General features: G+C 43.9%; 1 long non-coding RNA gene across 13 annotated transcripts; it reads left to right on the forward strand.

Moving 5' to 3' along the window:
• Positions 1-2,930: 2,930 nt before the first annotated feature.
• LOC144713548 (uncharacterized) lies at positions 2,931-15,479 on the forward strand. Of its 13 annotated transcripts, none has more exons than XR_013584080.1 (8): positions 2,931-3,006; positions 4,327-4,405; positions 4,661-4,797; positions 4,882-4,992; positions 5,230-5,323; positions 5,521-6,022; positions 6,111-6,211; positions 14,781-15,479. It is a non-coding gene; the product is annotated as an uncharacterized LOC144713548 (long non-coding RNA). The 13 variants fall into 13 exon arrangements; XR_013584078.1 differs by having other exon boundaries at positions 5,244-5,323; positions 6,098-6,211; XR_013584079.1 differs by having other exon boundaries at positions 5,244-5,323; positions 6,098-6,211; positions 15,035-15,479.
• The last annotated feature ends 227 nt before the right edge of the window (positions 15,480-15,706 follow it).

Raw genomic sequence — 15,706 nt, forward strand, 5'->3', positions numbered from 1 at the left:
CATTATAATCATAAGTTCGAGAGTCTTTATGACCTAACTATTTTACTTAATTATTTTATTAAGTCAAAATTTAAAGTTAGTTATAATATAATTTATGGCTTATTTTAATAGAATTTTCATGTATGCTACTATTGAATATTATATATGTTTGCCTTGAATATAATTATTATGTTATTCAGAACATGATTTAAGTAACTACATTTTTAACTATATTCCTTTAAAAAAATTAATCTATCTTAATATTTTAAATCCATACTAAATTTATATTTCTTGGTTTATTCATGAAATACTTTTTTATTAAATTAAGTCTTATTTTAATAAATATTTTATTTGTGATATTTGTTTGGTTAGCCTAAAAAACATTCCTTTATATAAAAATACTTAAAGACATGATTGTAAATTGATCCATTGTTTCCATTTGCAATCTTTTTATGCAAACCAATTTGAAAATTTTATCTTAGCGGGAAGAAATGTGAGATACTGTGAGAAAAAATTAATCAAATTGATATGTGAATCAACTTAAGTCATAAAAAATTGTGATAGATACACATTGGACAAACTTTGCTATTGGGGATTTTATTTAATTCTGTGGTTATTGGTGAATAAGATTTACTATTTCGATATTAAAAATGGATCCTAGAATTATGATACTAACATCAGCAATATTGATTTTTATATTTGGGAGGAGTTTAGGACAATCGTACTGGTGGCGACAGCGTCAACGCATCGACATTGGAAGTGCCACCACCGTCATCCAAAGTCAACGCCACTGCTAAGGACACGCCGCCATCGTCACTGGACCAAGTCAACACGCCAGATCAGGCACGTCTCCAACCACGCACGCCCCTTCACGCGTCCTGACACGTTGCCAAAGATAGATCAAGAACTGCCCCCTGACGTGACACGAAACCACGTCGCTCGTCTTTATTTTTATTAACTGTATTTTCTCTTTCCTCCAAGGCCTATATGTATAGGCCAATGTTCCAAGAAACAGTTAGGCAAGTCATAATTCAGGAATTGAGTTTCTTTAACTCTTCTTGGAGGACTTGCCCTAGCCTCCCCTTCTCCCTCAGGTCACCACCGCCGTCGCCGCCATCGGCTACCACCTCTCTCTCTCTCTCTCTCTCTCTCTCTCTCTCTCTCTCTCTCTCTCTCTCTCTCTCTCTCTCTCTCTCTCTCTCTCTCTCTCTCTCTCTCTCTCTCTCTCTCTCTCGCCCATCCTCTCCCTCTCCTTTCCTCTACCCTCCCCTTTACTTCTCTCTCTCTTCCCTTCTACCTCTTCGCCATCACCCGTTTCTCCAGCGCAGGCCGCCCCTACCCAGGGCCGCCCACGCTGGACGCCTGGCGCCGGCCGCCCGCCCAGGGCCGCCCACCCAAGGCCACCCGCACCAGACACCAGTGTCTCAAGCCTACCCAAGGCCACCCGCGCCAACACCCAGTGCAGGTCCCCCCTGCCAAGGCCGCCCGCGCCAACGCCCAGCGCAGGCCGCCCGCACCAGACGCCAGCGCCAGTTGCCCCTACACAGGGCCGCCCACGCTAGACGCCCAGTGCCGGCCGCCCCACTAAGGGCCGCCTGCACCAGACGCCAGTGCCGGCCGCCCCGCACACGTCAGTGTCACCTGCACCTATGTCGCCTGCAGCCGCCAGCTTCTTCTCTTCGTCCACGTGCACTCACACGTCAAGCACCCCGCCTGCGCGAACGACTCAATACCAGGGTCGTTCAATGCCCGGAATGCCCAGATATTTTCATCCAGTGGGCCATACAACGCCCAGATTGCCCAGTCACGACGCAACCTGAATTTCTGGCAGCCTCATCACGCATTATGGCGCTGAGGTACGCCTTAACTCTTTGGTGTCGAGTGTTCTTCGTCCAGTGTTCCGCGAGGATTCTTCCACCGTTGTCAGATTTGATTTGATTTCTTGGAACTTCCACAAATTCTTTCTTTCGTGAGATTTCCCGCAGACATGAATTCCTAGTATTGAATTTGGTGCTTCGGCATCGTCGCGGTGGTTGAAGACGGTACTCCCAACCTCGACGAGGAACGGGGCTGCACCACCATTATCTCATTGGTTTTAAGTTTTCGAATTCGATCTTGTGGATTCTGCGGTCTGTTTAATCCCTCCATCCAAACCCGTCATGCATCCTCCACCCGTCGTTGTCATACCCGTCCCCATAGTCATCTTTTCCCTAGTTGTCCTGCATCACGTACTCAACAAATAAAATCTAGGGGTGTAAATTTTGTGCAATTGTAATTTTTAATCTTGCTTAAATCAAGTAATATGTAAAAATTCTAAATTCACTCAGGACGGATAGGAGTGGGTCAGGTCTTCTCCACAAGGACTTGCGCTTATAGAGTAATCTACTTTAGATTTTGAAGATAATATGAATATATATTAAGATAATAATGGAAAATATAGTAAGTATATAAGTATATAATAATAGACTCTAAAGATGTAATGTAATGATAATGAGGATAATAACAGCTGATAATAAGATAATATAATTTTAGCAAGAGAAGGAAACGATTTGTAAAACATTTTAGGAATGGAACTCTATCTTTTAGATGTAGAAAATATAAGAGAGAACGCAGAATGAGGACATCCCTCTCCATCTCCCAATCCCTCTCTCTCTCTCTCTCTCTCTCTCTCTCTCTCTCTCTCTCTCTCTCTCTCTCTCTCTCTCTCTAGTTCTCCCTCTCTCTCGAGTCTCGATCGCTCTCTCTCTTACGGAAAAAAGACGAATGCGGACGGATGACGAAATTTACGAACTGAAATGTTTTTTCACCGTCAAAACTGAGAACGGGATTCGAACTCTTCTTGTACCGTTGCACGTACGAAAATAGAAATTCTTGACCACGGGTTAACCACGGTTGACCACAATTTCGGAACGGCTATTTTTTTGAACCACAGTTACGCCCCCATTATGACTAGGGAGTGTTAAGCTCCTTACTCTCTCTCATTCTTTCTTGCTCCACGGTGTGGAGTCCACATGGCGGTGGTAATCGGTTAGGTTTCCCTCTCTGCTCTCTGCTCTCTGCTCTCTGCTCTCTGCTCTCTGCTCTCTGCTCGTCTTCCTTGATCTCTGTTAGGTTCCCCCCCCCCCCCTCTCTCTCTCTCTCTCTCTCTCTCTCTCTCTCTCTCTCTCTCTCTCTCTCTCTCTCTCTCTCTCCTTTTCTCTGTTTCGCTTATCGCGCGCACCCTTTTGCCTCAATCTTTCTTTCACGCTCTCTCTTTCTCCCTTCCTGTCTCCCGCGCTCGCTCCATCCTCTTCTCTCTCAATCTCGCTATTTTTTTTCTGTCTCGCTGTCTCCTCTTCGCTGTGGATCCGTGCTTTTCTATCTTGGTCCCGCTCTCTTCTTTTCTCTCTGGATAATTATTTTCCTCTTGTTTATTTTTGTCATTAGTTTACATTCTTTGATTCGTTGCACAACTTAGCAAGTATGTAAACTGAAACTCCGGGCATCCGCGAGGACAAAGAATTCATTCATTTGGAGATTTCTAGTGCCATTTTTTACCAGTTCCTCAGTCTTTCCTCTTTCATCTCTTTCAATTCGCTCTTTTGTTTTTCCTTCTTGGGTCCTATTTTATTCCTTCGGTAAATGATTAATTTCATCTTTGTTTTCAATCTTTCTTTATTTTTCCTGATCCTCATTTTTTAATTCCTAATTTATGGATTCCAAATTTTTTCACGGTTTCCTGTTTCCTGGTTTCCTCTGCACAATTCTCTTTCCTTTATCGGTTTTCCTCATTCCTTCTTTTTCCTATCCTGCCATTTCTAATCCTTATTTTTTAATTCGTCATGATTTTTACTTAACTGTCTTAGTTCTACATTCTTATTGGCCCTTGGTTAAGGCTTCAACAATAACTTCCTGAATTATTTTCTTTGTAATTTTATTTTTTAATTTGTCGTCTCATCATCGATTCTATTGTATGCATTTTTTCAATGTTATTCCTTGATTTAATTTTACATTTAATTGGCTATCTTTCTTTTTCGCCATTAATTTAATATCATTCGTACAGCTGGCCATTTGACATATCTAGCAGTTATGAACTTTATTTTATGTGCCAGCAGATATATGAGTAAAAAAATAGCACATACTTATGAAACTCCAGTACCTGAAAAAAATCACAAAGACAACATAGCATTCAATTTCTTATGTAATTGACTTTTTTATTACATATAACAGAGCATTTAATTTCTTTTATATATTTTTAAAAAAATACGTATCGTATTTAATATTTATATGTAGTCAGCAATCTCGTTGTAAAAAGAATAATTTTATATAGGTGTCAAGCCAACCTTACTTCTCTGAATTCTTTTACAGAGTAGCTCACGGATTCAAGGGGCTAAAATGAAAACTCTAGACGGAGCATGACAGGTGGAAGGCAAAGAAGAAGATTCAAGTAATGTCTTATTTATTTTCATGATTCATGTCTTTTTTCGTAATTGATGGAGGGTTGTATTTCTCTCTTCTAGAAGTATACAAGCCATCTAGTCGGTAATGCAAAAGAAGGCTATTATTTTTTAGACTTTGTTTACTTAACGAGAGCTAAACATTTGCAATCGAAGGATTGTAGTTAGACGAGGAATCTAAGTTTTGTCAAGATCCCTCGTTTGGGCTGCCTCTGACCACCTAGCTGTATCTCCTTTTTTTTCAGCTTTTGATGAGATGCGGAGCACACAGAGAGAGCTGGATGAGGGGGAGGCCAAGTGATTGGCTTGTCGTTCACGGGGCGAGGCGTTATAGGCTGGCCAAGCCATGTCCTGCGTGGTCACAGACAGGCTTGTTATCGAGGTATGCACTTTTGGTGTGATGCGCGTATTTTGCTTTGGATTTTGTAGTGGACTGTATATCTTGATTGTCGGTATTTGATGGTAGCCGACGGGCTCCAGATCCGGCTGGAGGGACGCAAAGCTGTGGATCCCATTATTATATTTTAGGAGAGCCCAACTTGCTCGGGAAACAAAATGTTTATACCTTTGTCTCCAGGTAACCGAGTGCGTTGGGTTTTTTCAATCAACAATGAAGTAACGCATCTTAATTCTATTAGGCTTTGGATTCGAAAATTAGCTGTCCTGCGTCGTCGTTTTGATGTACATTCCATTTTTAAGGGGCATTTTGTCTCACAGGCATGCATGCAATTTATTGATGTTTCATCCATAGAAAATGCAATTTATTAATGTCTTTTTTGTTATTGATTGAGGGGTTGTTTTTTCTCACTGCTAGACGTATACGTGCAGCTAGAGGGGGCCGTTGAAAAGATGCCTAAGCCCACTACCGCACCTTCCAGTGAAAGAGGAAAGCGTTTCTACGGGCAGTAGTAAGTTCACTTTATGCTCCCTGTGTTTCCTTGGAGAAAGTGCATGAGGAGGCTATTATTTTTTAGATTTTGTTTACTGCACGAGAGAGAAACGTTTGCAATCCTAGGGTTGGGGCTGGACAAGGATATCATCTTTTGTCAAGATCCCCTCGCTTGGGCTGCCCCTGACCGCTTCGCTGTGTCTCCTATTTTTTCAGCTTTGGATGATAAGCGGAGCACACAGAGAGAGTTGGAGGAGCGAGACTGGAAAGTCGGTGAGAGGAGGACAGGGAGGACGAAGGAAGTGGGGGGATGAAAAGCGAAAGTGTGAAAGAAAAGAGGGTGAAAAACGAGGAGCGACAAAAAAAGTGTGTGAAAGAAAAAGAGGGAGGAGGAGAAGATGAGGATGAAGAGTTGGAGATGGATGGAGTGATGGGAAGAGGGTGGCCGAAAAATTGAGGAAAAAAATGCAGAAAAAATAAGAAAGAAGGAAGAAAAAAGATAAAAAAGAGACTGGATCCAAAAAAAGTTTTAAACAAGAAAAAGTAGAACCTGCACTGGGCAAGATGACGACGAGGAAAAAGAGAGGGAGAAGAAGGAGACCGGCTGTGCTGGGGTTTCCCCAGCTCGGCCAATTGATTGGCCCGTCGTAGACGGGGCGAGGCGTTATAGGCTGGCCAAGCCATGTCCTGCGGGGTCAGAATTATGCTTGTTATTCATGTATGCACTTGTCGTCTTATGCGCGTATTTCTGCTTTGGTTTTTCTAGTGGATGGTATATTTTGATTGTCGCTAGTTGATGGAAGCAGGGCTGTGCTCTGGAACCGACTGGACAGATGCGAGGACGTGCATTCCATTGAGGAAAGCTAAACTTGCTTGGGAAACAAAATGTTTATACCTTCGTCTGCAGGTAACTGTGTGTGTTGTATTCTTTCAATTAACATTCTTGTGTTACTATTTTTTTGTGCTTAGCTTTTTTTCTAATTATTTGATTATTGCTAAATATTTGCTGAGTTATATTTATCATTTTAATTTCTTATTTATTGTTTTTTTTCTTGTTGCCCTTGATCTTCTGGTGTTTCTACTGAGGGTTTATTCGTTGTTTGGGTGTAGTGTTTATACTTGTTATCATCCTTCCTGGTATTATTATTCTTTTTTTGTCTTTCTATCTCTTATTATTTGATTTGTATTTATCTTCTTTTTGTTTTTCTTCCTCCCATCATATTTATTTTGCTCATGTTGGTATTGGTCTCCTTTTTTATTTTTCTTTGGCGTCTTCTTTTTCTGCTTTTCTTTTCTTCTTCTCTGATTCGTCCTGTTCTTTTGTACTATTCCCCTTGTTGTTTTTTCCTTCTCTCTCTTGATGTTCTTTTTTCTTCTTCTTCTTTTTGCCCTTTTATTATTTTTCTTTTCTCTTAATTGTGATAGTCTATTTGCCTCTTTCTTTGTACTCTTGTTCTTCATAATATTATTATTGTTTCAGCTTGTACTCCATCAGGACGTCTATCACTACAATGCGCTTATTTTTCAAATCTTATCCTCATTTGTATTCTGTCTGTTATGATTTTTCTTGTGTTACTATTATTTTGTGCTATCGTTGTTTCTTGTTATTTTCTTGTTGTTTTTAGTGTTTGTTAAATTTTATATATCCGTCTAATTTTTTCTTATCTTATTGTGTTTCTTTCTTGTCTCCCTTGATCTTCTGGTTCTACTAAACGTTTTTTTCGTGTTTTGGGTTTTGTGTTTTTACTCAGTATCATACTTACTGGTATTAGTATTCTTATTTTGTCTTTCTATCTTTTCTTCTTATCGGTATTATCATTCTTGTATTTGTTCCTCCCAACGTATTTATTTTGCTTGTATTGTTATTGTTCTGCCTCTTCATGTGTCTTTGTCACCTTCTTCTTTTGGTTTTTTTATTCTCCTTTTCTTATTCGTCTTGTTCTTTTGTACTATTCCCCTTGTTTTTTTCTTCTTTTTCTTGATCTTCTTTTCTCTTTTCTTTCTCCTTTTATTTTTTATTGGTTTTTTTTTCTTCTTCTTTTTCTTAGTCTATTTGCCTTTTCCTTTGTACTGTTGTTCTTCATAATGTTATTATTTTTCCAGCTTGTACTCCATTAGGACGTTTATCCCTAAGTCTTATTCTTCTTTGTCTTTTTGTCTGTTATGATTTTTCTTCTGTTACTTTTATTTTTTAATATCGTTGTCTTGTAATGATGAGTGTTATTCTTCTGTTGTTTTAAATATTTGTTTGGTTTTATATACCATTCCAATTATCGTTCCAGCTTTTTCTCCATCAGGACGTCTTTGTCCTCTTTTCTTATTTATTATTATTATTTTTCTTCTTCTGTATAAAAGACGAGTCCATTTGCCTCTTTCTCTGTACTTTTGTTACTCATAATGTTATTATATTTCGTGCTTGTACTCCATCAGGATGTCTATCCCTATAATGCGCCTGTTTTTCAAATCGTATCCTCTTCGTCTTTTTTTCATTCTCTGACTGTGATTTTTGCTGTCGTGTTGTCTTGTATGTAATTATGAGTGTTATTCTTCTGTTGATTTAAATGTTTGTTAAATTCTATATAACATTCTATTTATTTCTTATTTATTGTGTTTCTTTCTTGTTTCCCTTGATCTTCTGGTTCTTCTAATTAGCGTTTTTTTCATGTTTTAGGCGTTGTGCTTATTTTGTCTTTTGTCTTCTCTTCTTATTGGTATTATCATCCAAACTGGTGTTATTATTCTTATTGTCTTTCTATCTTTTCTTCTTATTGGTACTATCATTCTTGTATTTGTTCATCCCAACCTATTTATTTTGCCCATATTGTTATTGTTCTGCCTCTTCATGTGTCTATGTCGCCTTCTTTTTTAGGTTTTTTTTCTCCTTCCCTTATTCGTTGTTCTTTCGTACGATTCCCATTGTTGTTTTTTTCTTCTTTCTCCCTTTATTTTTGATAGGATTCCCAGCCCACGCGGGGGCATTATCGTCATTTTAATATGTTGCCCTTCTTTCTATGTTGCCGTTAAATAGCACAGCCCTCCTCCAAGGAGGGCAGACTGGAATTTGGTTATCAAGGTTTAGTGGCTTCTCTTCCTCTCTCGTCTCGCCTCTCCAACGTCCATGTGCCTTCTCCCTCCACGGTCCCCGTCCTCGTGACCGTCTGCTCCTCACCGCATCTCCAGGCGGCTCGTCCCCGGCCGGCCCCTATCCCGTCTGCTCGGCCTTCCCCCTACCATTCCCATATCTCCTCTCTTTCCCGGGAACGTCTGCCTCTCCTTGTCCTCTCCCCTTCCTCCTATACGACCCGAGATCAAGAATCGTATCAATTTTTTACTAGTTTTTGTAAATTCTTGAGAGAGATGAGGAAATGATGAGAAGAAGAGGAGAGGAACACCAGAAAATAGGGCACAAAAAGGTTGGAATCTCCATTACTAATCCTTTGCCCTTTTTATACAAATATGCACTGAGGAGAGAGAGAAAAACAGTCCCTCCAATGGTCATATTTTTGAAAAATATGACCGTTGGGACCTATCACATCCAGCTGCCCTTTTTTGCAACTGGATGTCCAACGACTAGTTTTCCAGCCGTTGGAGTCTGGGCCTGATGTAAATCAGGCCCAGTATATATTAGGTCCTTAGTGGACCTAATATATGGCCCTAATGGGCCCCTCACTATTGGGCCCTTAGAGGGCTCTTAATGGGCCCTTAACGGGCCCTTATTTAGATTGATTTTAGTTAGGTTTTTTATTCATTTTCCTAGGGTTATTCTATTACATGTACATGGCCTTTGGCCCATAAGTCAGTCCAATCTGCCCTAAATGGGCCGTGATGATCTAACAGTTTTCTTTTTTCTTCTTCTTCTTAGTCTATTTGCCTCTCTCTTTGTATTGTTGTTCTTCATAATATTATTAGTCTTCCAGAGTTTATGCCAATAGGACGTCTTCCTTTTCTTTTGTGTAAACAAGAAAAGAACAATTCTTGGTAGCAAATGAAAGAGATTACAGGGTTTTATAGGAAGCCCTAATGGGCTGACTAGAGAGGGCCCTTAATGGGCTAACAAGAGAGAGAAAATAAAGATATGTAATACTCAGATCAACACTCCCCCTCAAGCTGAAGCGTGGATGTTATCCACACCCAGCTTGGAACAGAGCTCCTCAAACCTAGGGGCATGAAGCCCTTTGGTGAAGATATCTGCAAGCTGTTCAGCGGACGGAACATAAGGCGTGCAAAAATCTCCCGATTCAAGCTTCTCTTTGATGAAATGGCGATCGATCTCGATGTGCTTTGTACGGTCATGCTGAACGGGGTCATGAGCAATGCTAATCGCCGATTTGTTGTCGCAGAACAGCTGGACAGGAGAGGGAACTGGACACAGACCACGCGCAAGCTGAATAATCCAAAGTGCTTCACACAGACCACGCGCAAGGGCACGAAACTCCGCTTCAGCACTCGATCGAGAGACCACTTTCTGCTTCTTACTCCTCCAAGTAATCAGATTGCCGCCCAAGAAGGTGCAATACCCAGATGTGGACCGACGATCAACCACAGAGCCGGCATAATCTGCATCGGTGTAGACTTCAAGACGTAGGCCGGTATGGCGACGAAACAATAATCCACGGCCAATGGTGCCCTTCAGGAAACGGAGGAGACGATGAGCAGCATGAAAATGGCTCATGCGAGGAGTCTGCATGAACTGACTCAGAACACCCACTGAATATGCAATGTCCGGGCGAGTGTGGGTGAGATAAAGCAGTTTTCCCACAAGTCTTCTATATGGGCCAGGCTCAGCAAGCTCCTCATCCGCATCGGCACCAAGTCGATGGTTCGCATCAATCGATGTCGAAGCAGGCTTGGCGTCCTCCTTTCCAAGCTCACAGAGAAGGTCCACCGTACACTTTCTCTGACAAATAAAGATCCCGCTGGAAGAATAGGCCACCTCTATGCCAAGAAAGTACCTCAACGGGCCAAGATGGCGAATAGCAAATTCCGACGAGAGATACATAGCCAGCTCAGTAATGGTCGTCGTATCATGACCCGTAAAAATGATGTCATCCACGTACACAAGAAGAATAGCGACTCCCCCTGACGTGGAATGGCGGTAGAAAAGGGTGTGATCACCATTACACTAACGGTATCCACGACGCTGCATGGCCGTCGTGAAACGACCAAACCAGGCACGAGGAGATTGCTTCAAGCCATATAATGCTTTCTTCAGGCGACAGACAACAGACTGCGGAGACGATGGCACTAAGGAAGTGTAGCCAGGAGGTAATGCCATGTAGATCTCCTCAGTCAACTCTCCATGCAGAAAAGCATTCTTCACATCATATTGTTGCAAAATCCAGCCCCTATCCGCAGCAAGGGCTAATAAGATCCGCACAGTATTCAGCTTGGCGACGGGAGCAAAGGTCTCCTGATAATCAATGCCATGTTTCTGAGTGAACCCTTGTGCCACAACCCGGGCTTTGTGGCGCTCAATAGAACCGTCAGAATTATGCTTCACAGCATACACCCAACGGCTACCCACGAGATGCTTCCCGGCCGGTAGAGGAACCAGATCCCACGTTTCATTGTGAGCAAGAGCCTGAAGTTCTTCCGCCATGGCCTGACGCCAATGCGTAAATGAAAGGGCAATGTCCACCGTCTTGGGAAGGGAAGTGGCATTAAGGGAGGTGAGAAGGGCATGATAAGAAGGTGAGAGGCGATGAGAGGAGATAGATTCCGCCAACGGATAGAGGGGAGAGGAACGGGAAGAGGGCAGCACGGCTAATGAGGAGGTGGCAGGAGGGGTGGAGGTTGAGGGAGACGGGGCAGCAGGAGACGAAGAAGGAAGCCGAGGCTTGCGACGAGCAAGGGTAATACCGTAGCGTTTTTCAGGCGGGCAGCGACAGATAGGGAGCGGAGGAATCGAAGGTGCAGCAGAAGGGTCGAGCGCAGGAGCAGATACTGGAGGAGGCTCCACAGGAGGGACTGAGACGGCGGCCGGAGGCGGGTCGGGAGGCACAATTGCTGGAGGAGCAACAGGCGGAGACACGTCGGGCGGGGCCGGTGAAGAGGGACGAGGGACAAGGATGAGGAATTCGAGTGGATCCTCCGATGGGGACGATGAGGGTTCAGGAGAGGAGGAATAGTAGGGAAGCAATTCATCAAACGTGGCATCTTTGGTGACGACGAACCGACGAGAGGGTGGATGATAGCATAAATAGCCTTTTTGGGTGGAAGAATAGCCAACAAACACACACTTGATAGCACGGGGATCCAGTTTATCACGACCAAGTTGGTGGTTGGGCGCATAGCATACACATCCAAATACACGAGGAGTAAGATGAGTTCAGAGGGAGAGAGTTGGAAAGGAATGCTGAAGACGGTCAATGGGAGTGGAGTAGTCAAGCACTCGAGATGGAAGGCGATTAAGAAGATGGATGGCGGTGGAGACGGCTTCCCCCCAAAAATACTTGGGCACATGCATATGGAAGAGAAGGCTCCGAGTCATTTCAAAGATGTGACGGAATTTTCTTTCGGCAACGCCATTTTGCTGTGGTATATAGGGACAAGAAGTTTCATGGATAATGCCTTTGTCTTGGAAGAAGGTGCTTAACGTGGTGTTAACGTAGTCTTTAGCATTGTCGGAGCTGAAGCGACGAATGGATATAGAGAATTGAGTTTGGATAAGGGAGTAAAATTGAGCAACGACACGAGATATCTCCGATTTGTTCTTCAAGAAATATGCCCACGCGAATCGAGTAGCGTCGTCAATAAAGATGCATAACCACCGAGAACCGGAAGTACTATGAATAGGGGAAGGCCCCCACACATCGGTGTGAATAAGGGAGAATGGGGTCGAAGAATGAGAAGACGAGATAGGATACGTGGTACGATGATGTTTGGCAATTCGACAAGCAGTACAAACAAAACGGTCCATAGAATGGCCTTGAAAGAGTTTAGGAAAGAGACGATAAAGAGTAGCAAAAGAAGGATGGCCGAGAAGTCGATGAAGAAGCCACAAACGCTCGTGGGAAGCCGAAAGGGAAACTGCCGCAGCAGCAAAAGCAAGAGAACTCGAACAAGGACGAACAAGATAGAGCCCCTCATGCTCCTCAGCAATGGAAATCGTCCTCCCCGACACCTTATCAGGATAAAAACATGAGTTAGGAGAGAAGGTAAGGTCTTGTTTCAAGTTGCGAACAAGGCTAGATAGGGAGAGAAGATGATGAGTAAGGCGAGGAACATGAAGAACTTTAGATAGATGCATAGACGAGGAAAGGGTCACACGACCAATACCCGCCACGGTGAGAAGATCGCCGGAGGCTGTTTTAACTTTGGAGGAGCCAGAAACGGGTGCATAAGTTTGAAAGGCTCGAGGATTTGGGGTCATGTGGGCGGTGGCACCGGAATCAAGAAGCCAAGTGGAAGAGGAAAAAGAATGGCCAGGAGGGGATGTAGGTGTGGGAAGACTGGTGGACATACCTGCGTGGGCCAAGGAGCATGAGCCCACGACTGGAGGATCAAGCAAGCGGCGTAGGCGCTCCATCTCTTCCGGAGTGAAGCTAGCGGGCGAGGCACTAGTCGGGAGAAGACCGTACAGCATAGGCACTTGACCCGGGGCACGGGCGGCGGCTGCAGCAAGGTTGCTCGGTTGTGCGCGTTTCCGTTGAAGCTTGTAGCACGTCTCCTTAGAGTGACCTCGCTTCTTGCAGTAATTGCAAAACAGCGAAGGATCACCCTTTGGAGAATCCTCCGTCCGAGCCGTCGGACCACGTGGCAAAGAGCCGGGTGGTGGAGTCGACGATGGGCGTGCGAGGAGGAATGAGCTACAAGTGCGGCCGAGTTCTGGGCCTGCTGGCGGGATTCTTCAACCCGCACACTGTGGAGCGCATCCTTGAAGGTAGGACCAGTCTCTCGATGAATAAGCTGAGCCCGTACAACTTCATATTCCGGGTTCAGTCCCATAAGAAACTGGAAAACCCGAAGTTGAAGAGTATATTGGCTGTCCACCGAATGGGGGTCGGGCGGCATGTAGTAGTCAATTTCATTCCACAACGAAATGAGCTCTGTACTGTACTCCATGATAGACCGGTCCCCTTGACGCAGGTTAGCGGCCCGATGTACCAATTCGTACAGAGTCGCAATGTTGTGCTTCTTGGAGTGGCTCTCAAGTGCTGCTTCCCAGACCGCCCGAGCCGACTCTAGAGACATGAATTCACCTTTCACACTAGGTGAAATACTGTCCAAGAGCCAACGATGAACTACCCCCTCAACGTCCAGCCAGTCATAATACTTGGGATCGGTCCAGGAAGGTCCGTCTTCTAGAAGATGGCGCATGAAACGCCCTTTTAAAGTTATCTGGACGTACTGGCGCCATTGCAGGAGATTGAATCCAGTAAACATACCATCCGGAGGCATCCGAGGCAAAGACGATGGTCCGGAGGAGGACGACCAATTCCCGTGCTCGAGAGGCACCGCAGATGCATGTGGCGTAGATACCGGCGTCGAGTCTAGCGTAACAGTAGAGGTCTGGGCTTCAACCGGGTTCGTCATGATGAAAGCAGAGTAGACCACAGTCGGCGCCCGGGCGACAAGAAGCCGGGACTGCAGCGCCGAGGCGTCGGGCGTCGGGACAGCGAGGCCGGGGCGGAGCCGGGGCCGGGACGGCGGGCGCCGGACGGCGGGCGCGGGGCGGCGCGCCGGGGCAGCGGGCGCCGGGGCAGCGGCGCGCCCGGGCAGCGAGCGCGGGCAGACGGCGGGCGCCGGGACGTCGGTCGCCGGGACGTCGGTCGCCGGAGCGGAAGACGCTGGGACGGCGGATGTCAGAACGGCAAGCGCCTGGGAGACCCGGAGCGAGACGGCAAGAGACCGGAGCGCGAGATCAGGCGGTCGTGAGAACCGCCGAAGATCGGAGCGCAAGGTCGAGCCCAAGAAACCCACATTAGGGTTAGGGATAGGGCTCTGATACCATGTAAACAATAAAAGAACAATTCTTGATAGCAAATGAAAGAGATTACAGGGTTTTATAGGAAGCCCTAATGGGCTGACTAGAGAGGGCCCTTAATGGGCTAACAAGAGAGAGAAAATAAAGACATGTAATACTCAGATCAACACTATTGTTGTTCCAGCTTTTACGCCATCAAGACGTCTTTTTCTTCTTTTTTGTTATTTTATTTTTCTTTCTTCTTTCTAGTCTATTTGCCTCTTTTTGTTTACTGTTCTTTATTATTGTTCCTACTTGTACTTTATCAGGACGTCTGTCTCTACAATGTGTCGTTACTTTTTTTTTTGTCTCTTTTTTCTTCTTTTTCTTCCTCTTATTATTATTATTATTACTATTGTTATTATTATTAGTCTATTGGTATCTTTCTTTGTACTCTTAATATTATTCAGGCCTTGTATTTCATAATATTATTGTTGATCCCATCCGGACATCTTCTTCCTCTTTGCTTTTTTATCATTATTATTTTCTTATTCTACTTTTGCCACGTCAGCTGCCTTGTCACCCTGCTTCATCACCCTTCTTCCTTGTGATTCGCCTGTTCGTGTGGCCCCTGGTTTGCGTCAGCCGCGACAGCCAATCACAAGGCCTGAAAAATAAATAAGAAAATGTTTCTTTATTGTGATCAGATCTAACCTTATGATCTTCCTTCAGATGGTTGAGTTCATGTCGGTCTACATTAGAATGGCCGGAAATTAGACACGAGGACTCAAAGCCCGTTTAACATCTCTTTTTTTCTTTCTTAAGGTCGTGGCCCATTGGGCCACAATCACTCTTATCTGTATCAGCCTGGCCTGACGAGGAGCTGAATGAGGTGATGCAATCTAGTGTCGGAGTTTTTTCTTGAAAATCTAGTATTGAAGTTCATATCGGAGCTAAAGTTATTCTATAAAAGTTTCACACAATATTATAGACCAAAAATACAAGACGCTAGATGTCGCCTCTGTGTGCCTGTTATTGGGCCTCATGTCACCTCTGTGTGCCTCTGTTTCCTATTTGTGTGCTTAGTGGGCCAGAAGTTGGGCTCCGTATGCAGCGGTGCTTGCTGGCTGCTTCTCAACTTGTGTAATGTGTGCTCGCTGGCCACTCAAAAAACATTTTTTTTTTTTTTATCGAATCCACTTAAAGTGTAAGGCCGTAATTTCAAAATACTTTTTAAATGGAGAAAAAATGGCTTTCAAGCACTGGACAAGATTTTAATGAGAACATAGCCATTGAAGATTTTCAAGACAAAATGCATGGAGGGAAATGTTACAGTAAAGACATGATTAATAAATGATGCATATAAAATGTGTATATTTTATTACTAAAAACCCTTTATCAGTGTCTTAGGTGAAATGACCAGTTACAGAACCTTGACATGAAACAACCTGCTTGAATGTTTTGTATAATACAATTTAGTGCCGCTACCCCTAAAAA

The sequence above is a fragment of the Wolffia australiana genome, chromosome 16, assembly GCF_029677425.1.
Source record: "Wolffia australiana isolate 7733 chromosome 16, ASM2967742v1".
Lineage (NCBI taxonomy): Eukaryota > Viridiplantae > Streptophyta > Magnoliopsida > Alismatales > Araceae > Wolffia > Wolffia australiana.